Genomic DNA, 23,947 nt, shown 5'->3' with positions numbered 1-23,947 from the left:
TATATATTCACTCGGTGGGATCCACCGAAGCTCCGGCGTTACGCGCGCGGCTGCCACCATCTTCCATTCCCAGGAGACCGCTAAGTCTTCTGGGTAATTTCGCAATGCATCGCCGGGAACGCATAGGCAGCATCAATAGTAAAAACTTGGTCACACAGGGTTAATAGCGGCGGTTACGGAGTGCGTTACTCACGGCATAACGCGGTCCATTACCGCCAGCATTAACCCTGTGTGAGCGGTGACTGGAGGGGAGTTTGCGGGCGCTGGGCACTGACTGCAGGGAGTAAGGAGCGGCCATTTTCTTCCCGACTGTGCCCGCCGCTGATTGGTCGTGGCTGTTTTGCCGGGACCAATCAGCGACTTGGATTTCCTTGACAGACAGAGGCCGCGACCAATAAATATCCGTGACAGAAAGAAGGACAGACAGACAGAAAGACAGAAGTGACCCTTAGACAATTATATAGTAGATTTTATATATATATATATATATATATATATATATATATATATATATACACACTGTTGTGAATTCTGTTGTCGGGCTCCTTCCTGTGGTCATGAATGGTACTTCGGCTGGTTCTGTCCATGGACTTCCTCTGGTGGGTGTTTCTGAGTTTCACAGGTGACAAGGTTAATTCGTTAGCTGCTGCTCTATTTAACTCCACTTAGATCTTTGCACCATGCCACCTGTCAATGTTCCAGTATTGGTCTGTTCACTCCTGGATCGTTCTTGTGACCTGTCTTCCCATCAGAAGCTAAGTTCCAGCTTGTATTTCTTTGGTTTGCTATTTTTCTGTCCAGCTTGCTATTTAATTTGTTGTCTTGCTTGCTGGAAGCTCTGGGACGCAGAGGGAGCGCCTCCGCACCGTGAGTCGGTGCGGAGGGTCTTTTTGCGCCCTCTGCGTGGTCTTTTTGTAGGTTTTTGTGCTGACCGCAAAGTAACCTTTCCTATCCTCGGTCTGTTCAGTAAGTCGGGCCTCACTTTGCTAAATCTATTTCATCTCTGTGTTTGTATTTTCATCTTTACTCACAGTCATTATATGTGGGGGGCTGCCTTTTCCTTTGGGGAATTTCTCTGAGGCAAGGTAGGCTTTATTTTTCTATCTTCAGGGCTAGCTAGTTTCTTAGGCTGTGCCGAGTTGCATAGGGAGCGTTAGGCGCAATCCACGGCTATTTCTAGTGTGTTTGATAGGTTTAGGAATTGCGGTCAGCAGAGTTCCCACGTCCCAGAGCTCGTCCTTATTATCAGTAACTATCAGGTCATTCAGTGTGCTCTTAACCACCAGGTCCATTATTGTCCTGACCACCAGGTCATATCAGTACAGGTGGCCCAAAGTACTAATGCATCTCAATAGAGGGATAAGAGAAGTTCTGAGACCATTTTTTTTTTCTTTGCAGTGTGTTTTGTCTCTATTTTCCCCTTTACCTCTGGGTGGTTCAGGACACTGGTGTAAACATGGACATTCAAGGTCTGTCCTCTTGGATGGATAATCTCACTACAAGGATACAAAACATTCAAGATTTTGTGGTTCAGAATCCGATGTCAGAGCCTAGGATTCCAATTCCTGATTTGTTTTTTGGTGATAGATCTAAGTTCTTGAATTTCAAAAATAATTGTAAATTGTTTCTTGCCTTGAAACCTCGCTCCTCAGATGACCCTGTTCAACAAGTAAAGATCATTATTTCTTTGTTACGTGGTGACCCTCAAGACTGGGCATTTTCCCTTGCGCCAGGAGATCCGGCATTGTGTGATGTTGATGCGTTTTTCCTGGCGCTTGGATTGCTTTATGACGAACCTAATTCAGTGGATCAGGCAGAGAAAATCTTGCTGGCTCTGTGTCAGGGTCAGGATGAAGCGGAGATATATTGTCAGAAGTTTAGAAAGTGGTCTGTGCTCACTCAGTGGAATGAATGTGCCCTGGCAGCAATCTTCAGAAAGGGTCTCTCTGAAGCCCTTAAGGATGTCATGGTGGGGTTTCCCATGCCTGCTGGTCTGAATGAGTCTATGTCCTTGGCCATTCAGATCGATCGATGCTTGCGTGAGCGTAAAGCTGTGCACCATTTGGCGGTACTATCTGAGCATGGGCCTGAGCCTATGCAATGTGATAGGACTTTGACCAGAGCTGAACGGCAAGAACACAGACATCGGAATGGGCTATGTTTTTACTGTGGTGATTCCACTCATGCTATCTCCGATTGTCCTAAGTGCACTAAGCGGTTCACTAGGTCTGCCACCATTGGTACGGTACAGTCTAAATTTCTATTGTCTGTTACTCTGATTTGCTCTTTGTCATCCTATTCTGTTATGGCATTTGTGGATTCAGGCGCTGCCCTGAATTTGATGGACTTGGAGTATGCTAGGCGCTGTGGTTTTTTCTTGGAGCCCTTGCAGTATCCTATTCCATTGAGAGGAATTGATGCTACGCCTTTGGCCAAGAATAAGCCTCAGTATTGGACCCAATTGACCATGTGCATGGCTCCTGCACATCAGGAGGATATCCGCTTTCTGATGTTGCATAATCTGCATGATGTGGTCGTTTTGGGGTTGCCATGGCTACAGGTTCATAATCCAGTATTGGACTGGAAATCTATGTCTGTGTCCAGCTGGGGTTGCCAGGGGGTACATGGTGATGTTCCATTTTTGTCTATTTCGTCTTCCACTCCTTCTGAAGTTCCAGAGTTTTTGTCGGATTATCGGGATGTATTTGATGAGCCCAAAGCAGTGCCCTACCTCCTCATAGGGATTGCGATTGTGCAATTAATTTGATTCCTGGTAGTAAGTTTCCTAAGGGCCGATTGTTCAATTTATCTGTGCCAGAACATGCCGCTATGCGGAGTTATATAAAGGAATCCTTGGAGAAAGGCCATATTCGCCCGTCGTCATCACCGTTAGGAGCAGGGTTCTTTTTTGTGGCCAAGAAGGATGGTTCTTTGAGACCTTGTATTGATTACCGCCTTCTTAATAAAATTACAGTCAAATTTCAGTATCCTTTGCCGTTGCTGTCTGATTTGTTTGCTCGTATTAAAGGGGCTAGTTGGTTCACCAAGATAGATCTTCGAGGGGCGTATAATCTTGTGCGTATTAAACAAGGCGATGAATGGAAAACAGCATTTAATATGCCCGTGGGCCATTTTGAGTACCTGGTTATGCCATTCGGGCTTTCCAATGCTCCATCAGTATTTCAGTCCTTTATGCATGACATCTTCCGAGAGTACCTGGATAAATTCCTGATTGTGTATTTGGATGATATTTTGGTCTTTTCGGATGATTGGGAGTCTCATGTGAAGCAGGTCAGAATGGTGTTCCAGGTCCTTCGTGTGAATTCCTTGTTTGTGAAGGGGTCAAAGTGTCTCTTTGGAGTTCAGAAGGTTTCATTTTTGGGGTTCATTTTTTCCCCTTCTACTATCAAGATGGACCCTGTTAAAGTCCAGGCCATTTACGATTGGACTCAGCCGACATCTGTGAAGAGCCTGCAAAAGTTCCTGGGCTTTGCTAATTTTTATCGGCGCTTCATCGCTAATTTTTCTACTGTTGCTAAACCGTTGACTGATTTGACCAAGAAGGGTGCTGATGTGGTCAATTGGTCTTCTGCGGCTGTAGAGGCTTTTCAGGAGTTGAAGCATCGTTTTTCTTCTGCCCCTGTGTTGTGCCAGCCAGATGTTTCACTTCCGTTTCAGGTTGAGGTTGATGCTTCTGAGATTGGAGCAGGGGTTGTTTTGTCGCAAAGAAGTTCTGAGGGCTCGGTGATGAAGCCATGTGCTTTCTTTTCTAGAAAGTTTTCGCCTGCTGAGCGTAACTATGATGTTGGTAATCGTGAATTGTTGGCCATGAAGTGGGCATTCGAGGAGTGGCGTCATTGGCTGGAAGGAGCCAAGCATCGTGTGGTGGTCTTGACAGATCACAAGAATTTGACTTATCTTGAGTCTGCCAAATGGTTGAATCCGAGACAGGCTCGATGGTCGTTATTTTTCTCCCGTTTTGATTTTGTGGTTTCGTACCTTCCGGGCTCTAAGAATGTGAAGGCTGATGCCCTGTCAAGGAGTTTTGTGCCTGACTCTCCGGGTGTTCCTGAGCCGGCGGGTATTCTCAAAGAGGGGTTAATTTTGTCTGCCATCTCCCCTGATTTGCGGCGGGTGCTGCAAAAATTTCAGGCTGATAGACCTGACCGTTGCCCAGCGGAAAAACTGTTTGTCCCTGATAGATGGACTAGTAGAGTTATCTCTGAGATTCATTGTTCAGTGTTGGCTGGGCATCCTGGAATCTTTGGTACCAGAGATTTGGTGGAAAGGTCCTTCTGGTGGCCGTCTTTGTCGCAGGATGTGCGTTCTTTTGTGCAGTCCTGTGGGACTTGTGCTCGGGCTAAGCCCTGCTGTTCTCGTGCCAGTGGGTTGCTTTTGCCCTTGCCGGTCCCGAAGAGGCCCTGGACGCATATTTCTATGGATTTTATTTCGGATCTCCCCGTCTCTCAAAAGATGTCGGTCATTTGGGTGGTTTGTGATCGCTTTTCTAAGATGGTCCATTTGGTACCTTTGTCTAAATTGCCTTCCTCCTCTGATTTGGTGCCATTATTTTTCCAGCATGTGGTTCGTTTACATGGTTCCCAGAAACATCGTTTCTGACAGAGGTTCCCAGTTTGTTTCAAGGTTTTGGCGATCCTTTTGTGCTAGGATGGGCATTGATTTGTCTTCCTGTGTCATTTCGTTTGGCCCTTCCTGCTTCTTTTGCCATCCATAATGTGTTCCATAGGTCGTTATTGCGGAGATACGTGGCGCCTGTGGTTCCATCCGTTGATCCTCCTGCCCCGGTGTTAGTTGAGGGGGAGTTGGAGTATGTGGTGGAGAAGATTTTGGATTCTCGTGTTTCGAGACGGAAACTCCAGTACCTGGTCAAGTGGAAGGGTTATGGTCAGGAAGATAATTCCTGGGTTTTTGCCTCTGATGTTCATGCTGCCGATCTGGTTCGTGCCTTTCATTTGGCTCATCCTGGTCAGCCTGGGGGCTCTGATGAGGGTTCGGTGACCCCTCCTCAAGGGGGGGTACTGTTGTGAATTCTGTTGTCAGGCTTCCTCCTGTGGTCATGAATGGTACTTCGGCTGGTTCTGTCCATGGACTTCCTCTGGTGGGTGTTTCTGAGTTTCACAGGTGACGAGGTTAATTCGTTAGCTGGCTGCTCTATTTAACTCCACTTAGATCTTTGCTCCATGCCACCTGTCAATGTTCCAGTATTGGTCTGTTCACTCCTGGATCGTTCTTGTGACCTGTCTTCCCATCAGAAGCTAAGTTCCAGCTTGTATTTCTTTGGTTTGCTATTTTTCTGTCCAGCTTGCTATTTAATTTGTTGTCTTGCTTGCTGCAAGCTCTGGGACGCAGAGGGAGCGCCTCCGCACCGTGAGTCGGTGCGGAGGGTCTTTTTGCGCCCTCTGCGTGGTCTTTTTGTAGGTTTTTGTGCTGACCGCAAAGTAACCTTTCCTATCCTCGGTCTGTTCAGTAAGTCGGGCCTCACTTTGCTAAATCTATTTCATCTCTGTGTTTGTATTTTCATCTTTACTCACAGTCATTATATGTGGGGGGCTGCCTTTTCCTTTGGGGAATTTCTCTGAGGCAAGGTAGGCTTTATTTTTCTATCTTCAGGGCCAGCTAGTTTCTTAGGCTGTGCCGAGTTGCATAGGGAGCGTTAGGCGCAATCCACGGCTATTTCTAGTGTGTTTGATAGGTTTAGGAATTGCGGTCAGCAGAGTTCCCACGTCCCAGAGCTCGTCCTTATTATCAGTAACTATCAGGTCATTCCGTGTGCTCTTAACCACCAGGTCCATTATTGTCCTGACCACCAGGTCATAACACACACAGTATATGTATAAATGGGACTTTGATTCGGGAACGTGATGGGCCGCTCTAAGCAGATGTGTTTTTAGGAAGCAATAAAATGTCTAAGTTGTGGTTATACTCCTAATTTCATGGGGGACAAAGGGTAAGAGGTGAGTCATCTAGGTAGGAGATTGAACTGAGTTTGACAAAGTCCAGATCAGGGGTGCTACTGTCTTTGTGTGTCTCAGAGTTTGAAAGTTGTGAGAGGCCACGATAATTGGTTAGAGATAGAAGCTGGGATGCAGTTGGGGAGGTGGGGCTGTTGAAGTCTCTCAGGATAATGGTTGTCAATTCTGAGGACATGAACTGTGGCAGCAATGCATAAAAGTGGTCAAAGAAGTGGGTGGGTGAGCCTGGGGGCCGGTATATGACTGCTACTCTGAGAGAGAAGGGATGGAACACCCTGATGGTGTGAATCTCAAAAGAAGAATGGCGCCAACCGGCTTTATATTTATTTATTGTGTTAAAAACAGGATTGTTGTTGGCAGCAAGGAGTGTAGGGTAATCGTACGGTGAGATATACACATATTCCATGTGTTATAATCTGGACGTGGATAAGCCGTATGCTCACTATTACTTTTCTGAGAACTAATTATTGTGAACAGCCTGCAGCCTCCTTGGATGATTCGTCACCCAATCCCGTCATTGTCTGGACAATAGGGGCCAGCTGAGAGCTTTTCGCTACAAAGATCACAGAGCTTGTTTCTGTATGACTCATGGCCTGTGATCTCTGAGATTATTGCATGGCCACTCCAATCTGTTGACCACAGAAATGCAGCCTTTCTGTCTTGTGGATATAGACGGCCTCCAAAAGCTCATGGCTGTCGCAGTCTCCCACTACCAGTTGCCCAGTCACCATTACTTCTCTACGAAAGATGTGCCTGCGCTACAACAACAAGTCACAGACAACATTACCCGTTCCCTGAAAAATTCTATGTCTGCCAGGGTGCATTTCAACCATGACACCTGGACGAGCAAGCATGGACAGGGGTGTTACATCTCAATGACTGGGCACTGGGTGACTCTGGTGGCTGTGGGGGCAGTCTGGTAAGGGGCTTGCAAGTCTTGCAATCCCCAAGGTTTGCAGGGTTCTTGGGGATGGAGAAATAAACCACTACACTCCTTAATATAGATAACTAAACTACTAAACAGCTAGGGTTGTAGAACTAAACCACTACGCACAATACGATGGATAACTAAACTAATAGACAACAGGGGTTGGAGAAATAAACAGCTATGATTGCAGAACTAAACAAATTAACACCAGAACAGGGAAAACTAAACTAATAGATAACAGGGGTTTGTGTTGTGAATTCTGCTCCTGGGCTCCCTCCGGTGGTTGTAAGTGGCACTTTTGTGAGTTCTGCTCTTGGGCTCCCTCTTGTGGTTTCAAGTGGTATGGCTGCTCCTTGGAGTTAGCTGTGGTCAGCTGCCTCCACTTATCATCTCCTCTCTCGCCTATTTAAGCCTGGCTGTTCCTTCAGCTAGTGCCACTTGTAAATGGTTCCTGGTTGGATTCACATCTCTTTGGAGTTCCCTGTTATCCTGACCAGTTCTGCAAAGCTAAGTTTTTGCTTACTTTTTCTGTCCATAGTTTGTGGTCTTATCCATTCTGTGCTTTCTTTGTTTGTCCAGCATTATCAGTTTGAAGTATTTTCTGTCTTGCTGTAAGCTCTGGGAAGCAGAGTTACCCTCCACACCTTTAGTCAGGTGTGGAGATTTTTTGTAAACTCTGCGTGGATTTTTGTAGTATTTTATACTGACGGCACAGTATTCCATCCTGTCCTATCTATCAAGCTAGACTGGCCTCCTGTGCTCATCCTGGTTTCATTCTGTGTATGTCTTTTTCCTCTCCACTCACAGTCATTATTTGTGGGGGGCTAATCTATCCTTTGGGGATTTTCTCTGAGGCAAGATAGTTTTCCTGCTACTGTCTTCAGGGGTAGTTAGCTCTTGGGCTGTGACGAGATGCCTAGGGAGAGTTAGGAGCATTCCACGGCTGCTTCTAGTGTTGTGTTGAGCTTAGGGTCTGCGGTCAGTACAGATACCACTTCCCTCACAGCTCGTTCCATGTTGTTCCTAGACCACCGCATCATAACAGGTTTGATAACTAAACTACTAAACAGCTTGAGGTGGAGAACTAAACTAGTACACACCAGGGAATGGAGAACTAAAGCAGTAGATACCAAGATGTCACTAGACACCAAGTCTTGGAATCCCCACTGCTTGTGGAACAAACTTCTATATGAAACAGTTCCTGCAGTGTTTCTGCCTCCTCCACCTCCTCTACGGCCTCCACCTGCGCCCTCAACCTCTGCCTTAATTAAATACACATTCCAACACTGCAGAGAGAATCTCTCCCCCACCTCAGTACTGCGCAGCCAGGGCTCACTGTAATCAGACGGTGTTTACATTAATATGCCTTGGAGATTGCAGCTATACAGATCAACAGGTGTGGACAGCTATCCATGCCGTGTTTGAGCAATGACTGTCTACACTCAACCTGGAGCCAGGAAAGACTGTGTGTGATAACGGTGCAAACCTAGTGGCAGCCCTACACCAGGCCAACCTTACACATGTGCTTTGCATGGCCAGCATCCTCAACCTGATTGTACAACATTAAATTAATTTTAATATGCAACAGCTCTGCACACAGAACTATTTCAGCACCACTAAATTAAAAGGTTGGATATAGCAGGCTGTATCACATTTATCAACAGAAAAAATAAATATTTTAATGTGCATGAGGTCTGCTGACAGATTCATATCACCGCCACAAAATGACAACATGGGATATGGTGGGCAGTATCACATTCAGCAACAGAAAAAAATATAATTTTTTTAATGCGCGTTAGGTCTGCAGACAGGTTTATATCACCACAGCACTAAATGGCAAGGTGGGATACAGTAGGCTGTTTCACATTTAGCTAGTAAAATAATAAGATTTAGAATGCTATACTTGTGCATGGAGCACAATAGAAGTGGATCACAACACACTTGCAGGACATGTGCCTTGCTGGCTTTGTCTGTGGACCTCAGTAATGGCAAGAAAAATGCTGAAAGGTAAATTTAACAGCCACACTGGACACTAGCCATACTATCTGACTGATATACAACCACCTAGCTAGCTAGCTAAAATCTTGCTGCTAACAGTGCCAGTGTCAGGTGCAGCCTCTCTGCACTGTTACAGTGTCAAAATGGTGCTAAAACAAGATGTTTGCTTTTTATATGGAGATGGACATATGATTTCAGCCGGCAATGACGCAAGCCGTTGTGTCAGGACATTGTGGGTGTTTCCTGTGCCTTGATTGGCTAGCCGCAATGTGCACACATAAAGTTAGGAAAAAATTAGTTTACAAGAACACCTCTGAGCTCTGCAAACCCCCTCCCTTCATGAAGTACGTGCCAAACACTCATGATACACCGGCCAGCTTTCAAGGTTGTATGAAACTGAGATATCATGGAGTCTTCAGAAGAGGGGCCATAAACCCGTAAAATTTAAAAGCCACAAGGATTTAGATCAAACCACCACAGGCAGAGTTTCAGTAAACCTTAATGTTTTACAATGACAAATAGCAAACATATAGAGGCTCTGTTATAATTCCACCAGCGGCACTAAAAACCCGCTCTGACAGAACGCTAGCAGCAGGGCAGACCAGAACCAAGGCGTAGAGAGCCAGTTCATGCCACATGTCTAGCTTGGATACCCAATAATTAAAAGGCACAGCGGAATCACGGAGGACATTTGTACGATCTGCAAGGTACTCCCTCACCATCTTCCCAAACATTGCACTTCTTGTGACAGCACCCTTTGCCTCTGTGCCGTCACGATGGGAGGGTCTGAGAAAACAGAAAGTCCCAGAACTTTACCATTGTTCCTCTGCCTGAGCTGGATTGTACTTCTGTCTGTCTCGCTTGGACTCCTTGGTTGTACAACAAACTCTGACGTCTGCTGCCAGTGTTCTCACATGGGAATTTTCTAAGTAATTCCGCTACAAGGGCCCTCTGGTACTGCAACATTTTAGTACACCTCTCTGCCTATGGCAGAAGAGATTGAAATTTCTCCTTGTAGCATGGGTCTAGAAGTGTCACCAACCAGTAATGAGTGTCACCAAAAAATTTTGTAATGCGAAGGTCACATGAAATGCAGCGCAACATAGCAGTCTGGCACGCATGGCTGACTTTAACAGGCAAGACTTCCATGTCCTCACCAACAGGACGGCTGACCATGCTGCCCTCCTCATCCTCTTCTTTCGTGTCCTCAGACCATCCTCGCTGAACAGACAGTATGGCAGCTGTGCTTGTAGTACCATCTATAGAGCATGAAAGTAGCTCCTGTTCTTCCTCCTCATACTCCTCCTCATTGCCTACCAATCCACGTTGAGAAGACATGAGGCTGGGCTGAGTGTAATCCCCCTGTATGGTTCTTTGCGCCATGTCCTTGTGCTCTGTCTGCAATGCATTGTCTTTAATTGTGAGCAGAGAGGTTTTCAGAATGCTGAGCAGCAGGATGGTGATGCTAATTATGGCGTCATCGCCGCTCACCATCTTGGTGCAGTCCTCAAAGTTTTGGAGGATGATACATATGTCTGACATCCATGTCCACTCCTGAGGAGTCTGAACTGAATATTGATGGCCTTGTTGATGTTGATAGTCAACAACTGCCCTCTTCTGCTCACAAATCCTTTCCAACATATGCAGCGTAGAGTTCCAGCACGTGGGAACATCACACACCAGTTGGTTAGCTGGAAGCTGCAAACGCTGCTGAAGCACGGCAAGGGCAGCTGAAACTGTAGCAGACTTTCTAAAATGGGCAGACAGACGGCGTACTTTCACTAGCAGATCCGGCTGCTCCAGGTTGCTTTTCAGAAAACGTTGAACCACAAGTTTAAGCATATGGGCCAAGCAAGGTACGTGTGTGAGCTCACCTTGTCTCAGAGCCGCCACCAGGTTACGGCCATTGTCACACATGACCATGCCTGGCTGCAGATTCAGGGGGTGTCATCCAAAGTTCTGACTGCTCTTTCAGCGCTATCCACAACTCTTCTGCATTGTGCGGTTTGCCACCTATGCAGATTAGCTTCAGCACAGCCTGTTGCCGCTTGGCTGAGGCAGTGCTGCAGTCCTTCCAGCTTTTGACTGATGTGTTGATTTCAGAGATGGAGGATGAAGAGGAGGAGGGGGAGGAGGTGCAGGAGCTGTAGAATGTGGGGGCAACCCTGATTGAAGTAGGGCCAGCAATCCTCGGCATGTGGAGGATTTGTTCCATCCCAAGGTCCAACTTGGTCCCGGCTTCCACTCTGTTAACCCAGTGTGTGATCAGTGAGATGTACCATCCCTGCCCACCAGCACTTGTCCACGTGTCAGTGGTTAGGTGGACTTTCCCTGTAACAGCATTGCTAAGGGCACGGGTAATGTTGTGGGACACATGCTGGTGTAATGCCGGTACGGCATACTGGGAGAAATAGTGGCGACTGAGGACCGAGTACCTTGGGACGGCCATCAGGTTGCGGAAAGCTTCCGTCTCAACGAGCCTAAAAGGCAACATTTCGAGCACAAGCAGAAGAGAAATGTTACAATTTAGGACTCTGGCCTGTGGGGCGTTGGCTGGGTATTTCTGCTTGCGTTCCAAAGGCTGGGGTATAGACAACTGAAGGCTGTGCTGGGACAAGGACGTGGATGTGCTTGATGATGTGTTGCTTGACTGTGGGTAACAACAGGTGCAGGGCTAGAGGCATCTTCACATTCACGGTGCACTGGGGATTGGATTCTATGCAAAACAGTGGAAGAAGCAGTGGTGTCACCTGCAGACAGTTTTCCTGGAGCCTGGGGTTTGGCCCACATAGTCGAGTGCTTTGCTGTCATGTGCCTGATCATGCTGGTGGTGGTCAGGCTGGTTGTTTTGCTATTCCTGCTGATGCGGGCATGGCAGGTACTGCAAATGGCCTGTTTGGGGTTATCGACAGAGTCTTTAAAAAATAACTAGACTCGGGAAGATCTAAAAGTTTGAATGGAAATTTCACTCATGTTGGTGTTACAGGGAACGGATGCACGCCTTCTGTCTGTGGCCACCACACTGCTTCTTCCTGCCTGTTGGGGGATATGCCTCCTTCCCCATTTGTACTGCTGTCCTCGCTATGCATGTCCTCCTGCTGGTTGGGTCAGTCACTATGTCATCCACCACCTTGTCTTCCACATCTGCACCCTGCTCCTCTTTTTGACTTTCTGGCAATTGTGTCTCATCATCGTCCACCTCTTGTGACACTTTCCCACCATCGCCTTCGTATGACCGGGGCTGGTCAAAGCTTTGGGCAGCTCTACATGCGATCTCATCTCGCCCCACCTCAAGTTGACCGGCCGAGAGTCCGGAATCTTGAAATGGAAAACTCAACAGCTCTTCAGAGTGTCCAAGTGTGGGATCAGTTGTCTAAGGGCACTCGGCATGGTGGGAGGAAGGAGGATCAGGGTGAGGATGAGGAATATCGACTACTTCGACTTAACCATGTGGAAGACATGGTGGTGGCTAAGTGACTGGAAGCATTATTTGCTATCCAACCAACAACCGTTTCACACTGCTAGGGCTTCAATAGTGGTATGCTGCGGTCCCATAGTAACTGGGACAGGAAGGTCTAGCAATAAGATGTGGGTCTGTGTCGTGGCCCACTTTCACCTTGGCCACGGCCTCGTCCTCTGCATGCACCATCAGCATCACATCTACTTCCCCATCCCTTGCCCCTTGCCTTGCCAATTTTAAATGGACTACTGTACTATTTCAAAAGCTCAACACAAATGTATTTATTTGGAGCTAAATGATATCTAATCAGTATGCCTGCAAAGCTACAATTTTTCAAACACAAACACCTGGCCTCAACCTGACATAAGAGACTGTATTAAATTTTTTTGTAGGGTTTTGTGTAATTTAAAGAAAAAAAAAAAAAGAACAAGGCTAGCAGACAGAACTATGAATCTTATGCCTGTTAAGCTATGATTTTTCAACCATAGACACAATAGGCCTCAGCCCTTTTTGGGGGGGGTTGTAGAATTTTTTTAAATGCAAAATAGTGCTGTATATAAGTAGAGTAACAGGCACCAAAACAGTGGAAAATGCCCAAACTTGGAGAACACAGATATATGAGGCCTGTCATGGAGATACCTCACTGCCAAATATGTGGCCTGTATTTTTGGGGGGAGCAGGTAAATAGTGCTGTATACAAATAGAGAAAGAGACAGGAAAAATAATGGAATGCCCGCCTAAAATGCCCAAACTTGGAGCACACAGATATATGAGGACTGTCACGGAGATACCACACTACCAAATATATGGCCTGTGTTTTTTATTTTTTTAATGCAAAATAGTGCTGTATATAACTAGAGTAACAGACAGGAAAAAGACTGGAATACCGGCCTAAAATGCCCAAACTTGGAGCACACAGATATACGAGGCCTGTCATGGAGATACCACACTGCCAAATATGTGGCCTGTATTTTGGGGGGTCTGCTAAATAGTGCTGTATACAAATAGAGAAAGAGACAGGAAAAACACTGGAATACTAGCCTAAAATTCCCAAACGTGGAGCGCACAGATATATAAGGCCTGTCACGGAGATACCACACTGCCAAATATATGGCCTGTTTTTTTTCAAAATTTTTAATGCAAAATAGTGCTGTATATAACCAGAGTAACAGACAGGAAAAATAATGGAATGCCCGCCTAAAATGCCCAAACTTGGAGCACACAGATATATGAGGACTGTCACGGAGATACCACACTACCAAATATATGGCCTGTGTTTTTTATTTTTTTAATGCAAAATAGTGCTGTATATAACTAGAGTAACAGACAGGAAAAAGACTGGAATACCGGCCTAAAATGTCCAAACTTGGAGCACACACATATATGTGGCCTGTCATGGAGATACCACACTGCCAAATATGTGGCCTGTATTTTGGGGGGTCTGCTAAATAGTGCTGTATATAAATAGAGTAACAGACAGGAAAAACACTGGAATACTAGCCTAAAATTCCCAAACGTGGAGCACACAGATATATAAGGCCTGTCACGGAGATACCACACTGCCAAATATATGGCCTGTTTTTTTTAATTTTTTAATGCAAAATAGTGCTGTATATAACCAGAGTAACAGACAGGAAAAATAATGGAATGCCCGCCTAAAATGCCCAAACTTGGAGCACACAGATATATGAGGACTGTCACGGAGATACCACACTACCAAATATATGGTCTGTGTTTTTTTTTAATGCAAAATAGTGCTGTATATAACTAGAGTAACAGACAGGAAAAAGACTGGAATACCGGCCTAAAATGCCCAATCTTGGAGCACACAGATATATGATGCCTGTCATGGAGATACCACACTGCCAAATATGTGGCCTGTATTTTTGGGGGGTCTGCTAAATAGTTCTGTATACAAATAGAGTAACAGACAGGAAAAACACTGGAATACCAGCCTAAAATGCCCAAACTTGGAGCACACAGAAATATGAGGCCTATCACGGAGATACTACACTCCCAAATATGTGGCCTGTATTTTTTATTTTTTTAATGCAAAATAGTGCTGTATATAACTAGAGTAACAGACAGGAAAAAGACTGGAATACCGGCCTAAAATGCCCAAACTTGGAGCATGCAGATATACTCATAAGTGATTTTTGTGACCCCTTTAAAATTGCTGGATTTTCACGCTTTGCTAGGAAAAGGATCTGGCTGTATTGTGCATTGTCAAAAAGCAAATGAAGAAAAAAAAGGGCTCTGGATTGCTTTGCAATAAAATAATCTCTATTAACCTGGCAAAAAATTTTTCCTAGCCAATTATACCTGGGGCTAGGTATATACGGTCAATATATGCTATAGGTAGCAGCAGCAGACAGTAATGGAATAGACCATCTTGATGTATGCAATGATATCTATATACACACATACAGTACCTGCAGGCCTTGCACTGATATGTATAGGCAGGGCCGCCATCAGGGCATTACAGGCATCACTGCAGTATGGGGCCCGGTGATGAGGAGCAAAAAGGGGGGCCCGAGCGAGCACGCTGGCAGCTGGTCCGGTCCGCGCTCTGCTCGAGCCCCCCCTGACATTTTTATTCAGGCTGCAGCTGCGCGGCTGCCACTGTGCCTAAATGAGCCCTGTAGCTTTAAGGCGGCCGGGCCCGCGGTGCATCATGGGCCGCAAGTTCGTGACATCACATGCTGCCCTGCTCCACTTCCTCATTCCGGAGCAGAGCAGCGTGCGATGTGCCACCACATGGTTGCGCCTGCGGATGGCGGAGGAGCAGACGGCGGAGGGAGCAGAAGAGACAGGCGGCAGCGCGGGACCACCGGACGACGAGGGACCCAGCGGAGGACCAGACGGTGGAGGAGAAGAGGCAGGCAGCAGCGGGGGACTGGCGGAGGACCAGACGGTGGAGAAGAGGCAAGCGGCAGCGGGAGACCACCGGACGACGAGGGACCTGTTGTGAATTCTGTTGTCGGGCTCCCTCCTGTGGTCATGAATGGTACTTCGGCTGGTTCTGTCCATGGACTTCCTCTGGTGGGTGTTTCTGAGTTTCACAGGTGACGAGGTTAATTCGTTAGCTGGCTGCTCTATTTAACTCCACTTAGATCTTTGCTCCATGCCACCTGTCAATGTTCCAGTATTGGTCTAGTTCATTCCTGGATCGTTCTTGTGACCTGTCTTCCCAGCAGAAGCTAAGTCCCAGCTTGTATTTCTTTGGTTTGCTATTTTTCTGTCCAGCTTGCTATTTTTACTGTTGTCTTGCTTGCTGGAAGCTCTGGGACGCAGAGGGAGCGCCTCCGCACCGTGAGTCGGTGCGGAGGGTCTTTTTTGCGCCCTCTGCATGGTCTTTTTGTAGGTTTTTGTGCTGACCGCAAAGTAACCTTTCCTATCCTCGGTCTGTTCAGTAAGTCAGGCCTCACTTTGCTAAATCTATTTCATCTCTGTGTTTGTATTTTCATCTTTACTCACAGTCATTATATGTGGGGGGCTGCCTTTTCCTTTGGGGAATTTCTCTGAGGCTAGGTAGGCTTTATTTTTCTATCTTCAGGGCTAGCTAGTTCCTTAGGCTGTGCCGAGTTGCATAGGGAGCGTTAGGCGCAATCCACGGCTATTTCTAGTGTGTTTGATAGGATTAGGGATTGCGGTCAGCAGAGTTCCCACGTCCCAGAGCTCGTCCTTTATTATCAGTAACTATCAGGTCATTCCGTGTGCTCTTAACCACCAGGTCCATTATTGTCCTGACCACCAGGTCATAACAGTACAGGTGGCCCAAAGCACTAATGAATCTCAATAGAGGGATAAGAAAAGTTCTGAGACCATTTTTTTTTCTTTGCAGTGTGTTTTGTCTCTCTTTTCCCCTTTACCTCTGGGTGGTTCAGGACACTGGTGTAAACATGGACATTCAAGGTCTGTCCTCTTGGATGGATAATCTCACTACAAGGGTACAAAACATTCAAGATTTTGTGGTTCAGAATCCGATGTCAGAGCCTAGGATTCCAATTCCTGATTTGTTTTTTGGTGATAGATCTAAGTTCTTGAATTTCAAAAATAATTGTAAATTGTTTCTTGCCTTGAAACCTCGCTCCTCAGGTGACCCTGTTCAACAAGTAAAGATCATTATTTCTTTGTTACGTGGTGACCCTCAAGACTGGGCATTTTCCCTTGCGCCAGGAGATCCGGCATTGCGTGATGTTGATGCATTTTTCCTGGCGCTTGGATTGCTTTATGACGAACCTAATTCAGTGGATCAGGCAGAGAAAATCTTGCTGGCTCTGTGTCAGGGTCAGGATGAAGCGGAGATATATTGTCAGAAGTTTAGAAAGTGGTCTGTGCTCACTCAGTGGAATAAATGTGCCCTGGCAGCAATCTTCAGAAAGGGTCTCTCTGAAGCCCTTAAGGATGTCATGGTGGGGTTTCCCATGCCTGCTTGTCTGAATGAGTCTATGTCCTTGGCCATTCAGATCGATCGACGCTTGAGGTGAGCGTAAAGCTGTGCACCATTTGGCGGTACTATCTGAGCATGGGCCTGAGCCTATGCAATGTGATAGGACTTTGACCAGAGCTGAACGGCAAGAACACAGACGTCGGAATGGGCTATGTTTTTACTGTGGTGATTCCACTCATGCTATCTCCGTTTGTCCTAAGCGCACTAAGCGGTTCGCTAGGTCTGCCACCATTGGTACGGTACAGTCTAAATTTCTATTGTCTGTTACTCTGATTTGCTCTTTGTCATCCTATTCTGTTATGGCATTTGTGGATTCAGGCGCTGCCCTGAATTTGATGGACTTGGAGTATGCTAGGCGCTGTGGTTTTTTCTTGGAGCTCTTGCAGTATCCTATTCCATTGAGAGGAATTGATGCTACTCCTTTGGCCAAGAATAAGCCTCAGTACTGGACCCAGTTGACCATGTGCATGGCTCCTGCACATCAGGAGGATATCCGCTTTCTGGTGTTGCATAATCTGCATGATGTGGTCGTTTTGGGGTTGCCATGGCTACAGGTTCATAATCCAGTATTGGACTGGAAATCTATGTCTGTGTCCAGCTGGGGTTGCCAGGGGGTACATGGTGATGTTCCAGTTTTGTCTATTTCGTCTTCCACTCCTTCTGAAGTTCCAGAGTTTTTGTCGGATTATCGGGATGTATTTGATGAGCCCAAAGCCAGTGCCCTACCTCCTCATAGGGATTGCGATTGTGCAATTAATTTGATTCCTGGTAGTAAGTTTCTTAAGGGCCGATTGTTCAATTTATCTGTGCCAGAACACGCCGCTATGCGGAGTTATATAAAGGAATCCTTGGAGAAAGGCCATATTCGCCCGTCGTCATCACCGTTAGGAGCAGGGTTCTTTTTTGTGGCCAAGAAGGATGGTTCTTTGAGACCTTGTATTGATTACCGCCTTCTTAATAAAATTACAGTCAAATTTCAGTATCCTTTGCCGTTGCTATCTGATTTGTTTGCTCGTATTAAAGGGGCTAGTTGGTTCACCAAGATAGATCTTCGAGGGGCGTATAATCTTGTGCGTATTAAACAAGGCGATGAATGGAAAACAGCATTTAATACGCCCGAGGGCCATTTTGAGTACCTGGTTATGCCATTCGGGCTTTCCAATGCTCCATCAGTATTTCAGTCCTTTATGCATGACATCTTCCGAGAGTACCTGGATAAATTCCTGATTGTGTACTTGGATGATATTTTGGTCTTTTCGGATGATTGGGAGTCTCATGTGAAGCAGGTCAGAATGGTGTTCCAGGTCCTTCGTGCGAATTCCTTGTTTGTGAAGGGGTCAAAGTGTCTCTTTGGAGTTCAGAAGGTTTCATTTTTGGGGTTCATTTTTTCCCCTTCTACTATCGAGATGGACCCTGTTAAAGTCCAGGCCATTTACGATTGGACTCAGCCGACATCTGTGAAGAGCCTGCAAAAGTTCCTGGGCTTTGCTAATTTTTATCGGCGCTTCATCACTAATTTTTCTACTGTTGCTAAACCGTTGACTGATTTGACCAAGAAGGGTGCTGATGTGGTCAATTGGTCTTCTGCGGCTGTAGAGGCTTTTCAGGAGTTGAAGCATCGTTTTTCTTCTGCCCCTGTGTTGTGCCAACCAGATGTTTCGCTCCCGTTTCAGGTTGAGGTTGATGCTTCTGAGATTGGAGCAGGGGCTGTTTTGTCGCAAAGAAGTTCTGAGGGCTCGGTGATGAAGCCATGTGCTTTCTTTTCTAGAAAGTTTTCGCCTGCTGAGCGTAACTATGATGTTGGTAATCGTGAGTTGTTGGCCATGAAGTGGGTATTCGAGGAGTGGCATCATTGGCTGGAAGGAGCCAAGCATCGCGTGGTGGTCTTGACAGATCACAAGAATTTGACTTATCTTGAGTCTGCCAAACGGTTGAATCCGAGACAGGCTCGATGGTCGTTATTTTTCTCCCGTTTTGATTTTGTGGTTTCGTACCTTCCGGGCTCTAAGAATGTGAAGGCTGATGCCCTGTCAAGGAGTTTTGTGCCTGACTCTCCGGGTGTTCCTGAGCCGGCGGGTATTCTCAAAGAGGGGGTAATTTTGTCTGCCATCTCCCCTGATTTGCGGCGGGTGCTGCAAAAATTTCAGGCTGATAGACCTGACCGTTGCCCAGCGGAGAAACTTTTTGTCCCTGATAGATGGACTAGTAGAGTTATCTCTGAGATTCATTGTTCAGTGTTGGCTGGGCATCCTGGAATCTTTGGTACCAGAGATTTGGTGGCTAGATCCTTCTGGTGGCCGTCTTTGTCACAGGATGTGCGTTCTTTTGTGCAGTCCTGTGGGACTTGTGCTCGGGCTAAGCCCTGCTGTTCTCGTGCCAGTGGGTTGCTTTTGCCCTTGCCGGTCCCGAAGAGGCCCTGGACGCATATTTCTATGGATTTTATTTCGGATCTCCCCGTCTCTCAAAAGATGTCGGTCATTTGGGTGGTTTGTGATCGCTTTTCTAAGATGGTCCATTTGGTACCTTTGTCTAAATTGCCTTCCTCCTCTGATTTGGTGCCATTATTTTTCCAGCATGTGGTTCGTTTACATGGTATCCCGGAGAACATCGTTTCTGACAAAGGTTCCCAGTTTGTTTCGAGGTTTTGGCGATCCTTTTGTGCTAGGATGGGCATTGATTTGTCTTTTTCCTCGGCTTTCCATCCTCAGACAAATGGCCAAACCGAACGAACTAATCAAACTTTGGAAACATATCTGAGATTCTTTGTTTCTGCTGATCAGGATAATTGGGTGTCCTTTTTGCCGTTGGCTGAGTTCGCCCTTAATAATCGGGCCAGCTCGGCTACTTTGGTTTCGCCGTTTTTCTGCAATTCTGGTTTCCATCCTCGTTTCTCTTCAGGGCAGGTTGAGTCTTCGGACTGTCCTGGTGTAGATACTGTGGTGGATAGGTTGCAGCAGATTTGGACTCATGTGGTGGACAATTTGACATTGTCCCAGGATAAGGCTCAACGTTTCGCTAACCGCCGGCGCTGTGTGGGTCCCCGACTTCGTGTTGGGGATTTGGTTTGGTTGTCGTCTCGTTATGTTCCTATGAAGGTTTCCTCTCCTAAGTTTAAGCCTCGTTTCATTGGTCCGTATAAGATTTCTGAGGTTATCAATCCTGTGTCATTTCGTTTGGCCCTTCCTGCTTCTTTTGCCATCCATAATGTGTTCCATAGGTCGTTATTGCGGAGATACGTGGCGCCTGTGGTTCCATCCGTTGATCCTCCTGCCCCGGTGTTGGTTGAGGGGCAGTTGGAGTATGTGGTGGAGAAGATTTTGGATTCTCATGTTTCGAGACGGAAACTCCAGTACCTGGTCAAGTGGAGGGGTTATGGTCAGGAAGATAATTCCTGGGTTTTTGCCTCTGATGTTCATGCTGCCGATCTGGTTCGTGCCTTTCATTTGGCTCATCCTGGTCGGCCTGGGGGCTCTGGTGAGGGTTCGGTGACCCCTCCTCAAGGGGGGGGTACTGTTGTGAATTCTGTTGTCGGGCTCCTTCCTGTGGTCATGAATGGTACTTCGGCTGGTTCTGTCCATGGACTTCCTCTGGTGGGTGTTTCTGAGTTTCCTTCCACAGGTGACGAGGTTAATTCGTTAGCTGGCTGCTCTATTTAACTCCACTTAGATCTTTGCTCCATGCCACCTGTCAATGTTCCAGTATTGGTCTAGTTCACTCCTGGATCGTTCTTGTGACCTGTCTTCCCAGCAGAAGCTAAGTTCCAGCTTGTATTTCTTTGGTTTGCTATTTTTCTGTCCAGCTTGCTATTGTTATTGTTGTCTTGCTTGCTGGAAGCTCTGGGACGCAGAGGGAGCGCCTCCGCACCGTGAGTCGGTGCGGAGGGTCTTTTTTGCGCCCTCTGTGTGGTCTTTTTGTAGGTTTTTGTGCTGACCGCAAAGTAACCTTTCCTATCCTCGGTCTGTTCAGTAAGTCGGGCCTCACTTTGCTAAATCTATTTCATCTCTGTGTTTGTATTTTCATCTTTACTCACAGTCATTATATGTGGGGGGCTGCCTTTTCCTTTGGGGAATTTCTCTGAGGCTAGGTAGGCTTTATTTTTCTATCTTCAGGGCTAGCTAGTTCCTTAGGCTGTGCCGAGTTGCATAGGGAGCGTTAGGCGCAATCCACGGCTATTTCTAGTGTGTTTGATAGGATTAGGGATTGCGGTCAGCAGAGTTCCCACGTCCCAGAGCTCGTCCTTTATTATCAGTAACTATCAGGTCATTCCGTGTGCTCTTAACCACCAGGTCCATTATTGTCCTGACCACCAGGTCATAACAGTACAGGTGGCCCAAAGCACTAATGAATCTCAATAGAGGGATAAGAGAAGTTCTGAGACCATTTTTTTTTCTTTGCAGTGTGTTTTGTCTCTCTTTTCCCCTTTACCTCTGGGTGGTTCAGGACACTGGTGTAAACATGGACATTCAAGGTCTGTCCTCTTGGATGGATAATCTCACTACAAGGGTACAAAACATTCAAGATTTTGTGGTTCAGAATCCGATGTCAGAGCCTAGGATTCCAATTCCTGATTTGTTTTTTGGTGATAGATTTAAGTTCTTGAATTTCAAAAATAATTGTAAATTGTTTCTTGCCTTGAAAGCTCGCTCCTCAGGTGACCCTGTTCAACAAGTAAAGATCATTATTTCTTTGTTACGTGGTGACCCTCAAGACTGGGCAGCGGCAGCGAGGGACCACCGGAGACACTGGGGGCAGAATGCTGGAGACACTGGGGGCAGAATGCTGGAGACACTGGGGGCAGAATGCTGGAGACACTGGGGGCAGAATGCTGGAGACACAGGGGCAGAATGCTGGAGACACAGGGGCAGAATGCTGGAGACACAGGGGCAGAATGCTGGAGACACAGGGGCAGAATGCTGGAAACACAGGGGCAGAATGCTGGAGACACATTGGCTGAATGCTGGAGACACAGGGGCTGAATGCTGGAGACACTGGGGGCAGAATGCTGGAGACACTGGGGGCAGAATGCTTCAGACACTGGGGGCAGAATGTTGGAGACACTGGGGGCAGAATGCTGGAGACACTGGGGCAGAATGCTGGAGACACTGGGGCAGAATGCTGGAGACCCTGGGGCAGAATGCTGGAGACCCTGGGGCAGAATGCTGGAGACACTGGGGGCAGAATGCTGGAGACACTGGGGCAGAATGCTGGAGACACTGGGGCAGAATGCTGGACACAGTGACAGGGGCAGAATGCTGGACACAGTGACAGGGGCAGAATGCTGGACACAGTGACAGGGGCAGAATGCTGGACACAGTGACAAGGGCAGTATGCTGGACACAGGGGCAGACTGTGAGACCCGGGGGCAGAATGCTGGACATTGGGGCAGAATGCTGGACATTGGGGCAGAATGCGAGACACGGGGCAGAATGGAGATACGGGGCATGATTGGAGACACGGGGCAGGATGAAAGACATGGGGGCATGACTGGAGACAGATGGGGAGGATTGGAGACAGATGGGGCAGAATGGAGACACAGGGGGCATGATTGGAGACAAGTGGCAGGATTGCAGACATGGGCAGAATGGAGACATGGGGCATGATTGGAGACACTGGGAGCAGAATTGGAGACAGATCGTGCAGGATCATGGGGCAGGATGGATATGATGGAGACAGATGGGGCAAGATGGAGAGATCACATGGGGCGATAATATGGGGCAGGATGGGGAGATCATATGGGGCAGAATGGATACTCATGAGGGCAGGATGGGAGAACATATGGCTGATGCCAGGAATGAGACACACTGTGGCCAGGATGGGGAATATTATTACCATAGGGGCTAATTTAGGGATATTATTACTGCAGTGATGTACCGTATTTATTTTATTTTTTGAGGACACGGTTTTAAATGGGGGGGGTGGTCCTGTTACTGTGTAGAGTGACACTATGTCGCCTCTTTTTCTTCATGTGGTGTAATGTAGAAGTTGGGAAAAATTAAGTAATGTATTCTACAAGCGGAGCTCGAGATAACTGTGTTATTTCCTGCAGAGAGAAGTCCTGGCTGGATGAAATGATGGCGGTCTGTGCTGGATAAAAGATGAAGGACTTCACCTAGAGACATCACTGGTGAGTCAGTGTGTTACCTTTACACTGACACTATACACTGTATACTATATACAGAGCTCCTGTGTATAATTTCACTAGTGATCACTGTATTATCTGTACACAGACACTGCATACTAAGTACAGATCTCCTGTGCATAATGGCACTTATGGTGATCGTATGGTGCTTTTTTTTAATTACTGATCAGAATTGTAGTATTCAGTCACTATGTGGTGGTAATATGTGGTCTGGTCATGGTGTAGCTGTATTTGTTCTTTGTATGTGATATTATTCGATGACTGTGGGGGTAATATGTCATCTGGTCATGGTGTAGCGGTATTTGTTCTTTGTATGTGATATTATTCGATCACTGTGGTGGTAATATGTCATCTGGTCATGGGGTAGCGGTATTTGTTCTTTTTATGTGATATTATTGGTCATTTTAAAAATTGAAAAATAAATAAAAATATACCTAAATTGTATTGCATATTTTAACAAATATTTAATAGGTTACAGTAGAGTAGGGCCCGGCCAAAAGTGTCTACCGTGTTATGGTGGCGGCTTAAAAAATCTTTTGGCCAAAACCAAAGCTGCTGGCTATGTATGTGATCTGGTGATGGGAACTGTTAATGTGTGATAGGTGAGAAGTGGAGTTTTTCCAAGAGAGAGCCTTGGGACTGTGGAGAGTTTGAAGGGTGGAGCGTAGAGGCGGGGCTGGGGTGGAGCCTGGGCGGAGTCTCAAGGGGGCCCTGAAAATTTTGCCAGTATGGGGCCCCGAAATTTCTAGGGGCAGCCCTTTGTATAGGTATAGAGCGAAGTACACTCCCCTGCATAACTAACACTGCAACCTACAGTTAGGTCCATATATATTTGGACAGAGACAACATTTTTCTAATTTTGGTTATAGACATTACCACAATGAATTTTAAACAAAACAATTCAGATGCAGTTGAAGTTCAGACGTTCAGCTTTCATTTGAGGGTATCCACATTAAAATTGGATGAATGGTTTAGG

Source organism: Ranitomeya imitator, chromosome 1 (assembly GCF_032444005.1).
Source record: "Ranitomeya imitator isolate aRanImi1 chromosome 1, aRanImi1.pri, whole genome shotgun sequence".
Lineage (NCBI taxonomy): Eukaryota > Metazoa > Chordata > Amphibia > Anura > Dendrobatidae > Ranitomeya > Ranitomeya imitator.
This window is presented reverse-complemented; position numbering follows the sequence as displayed.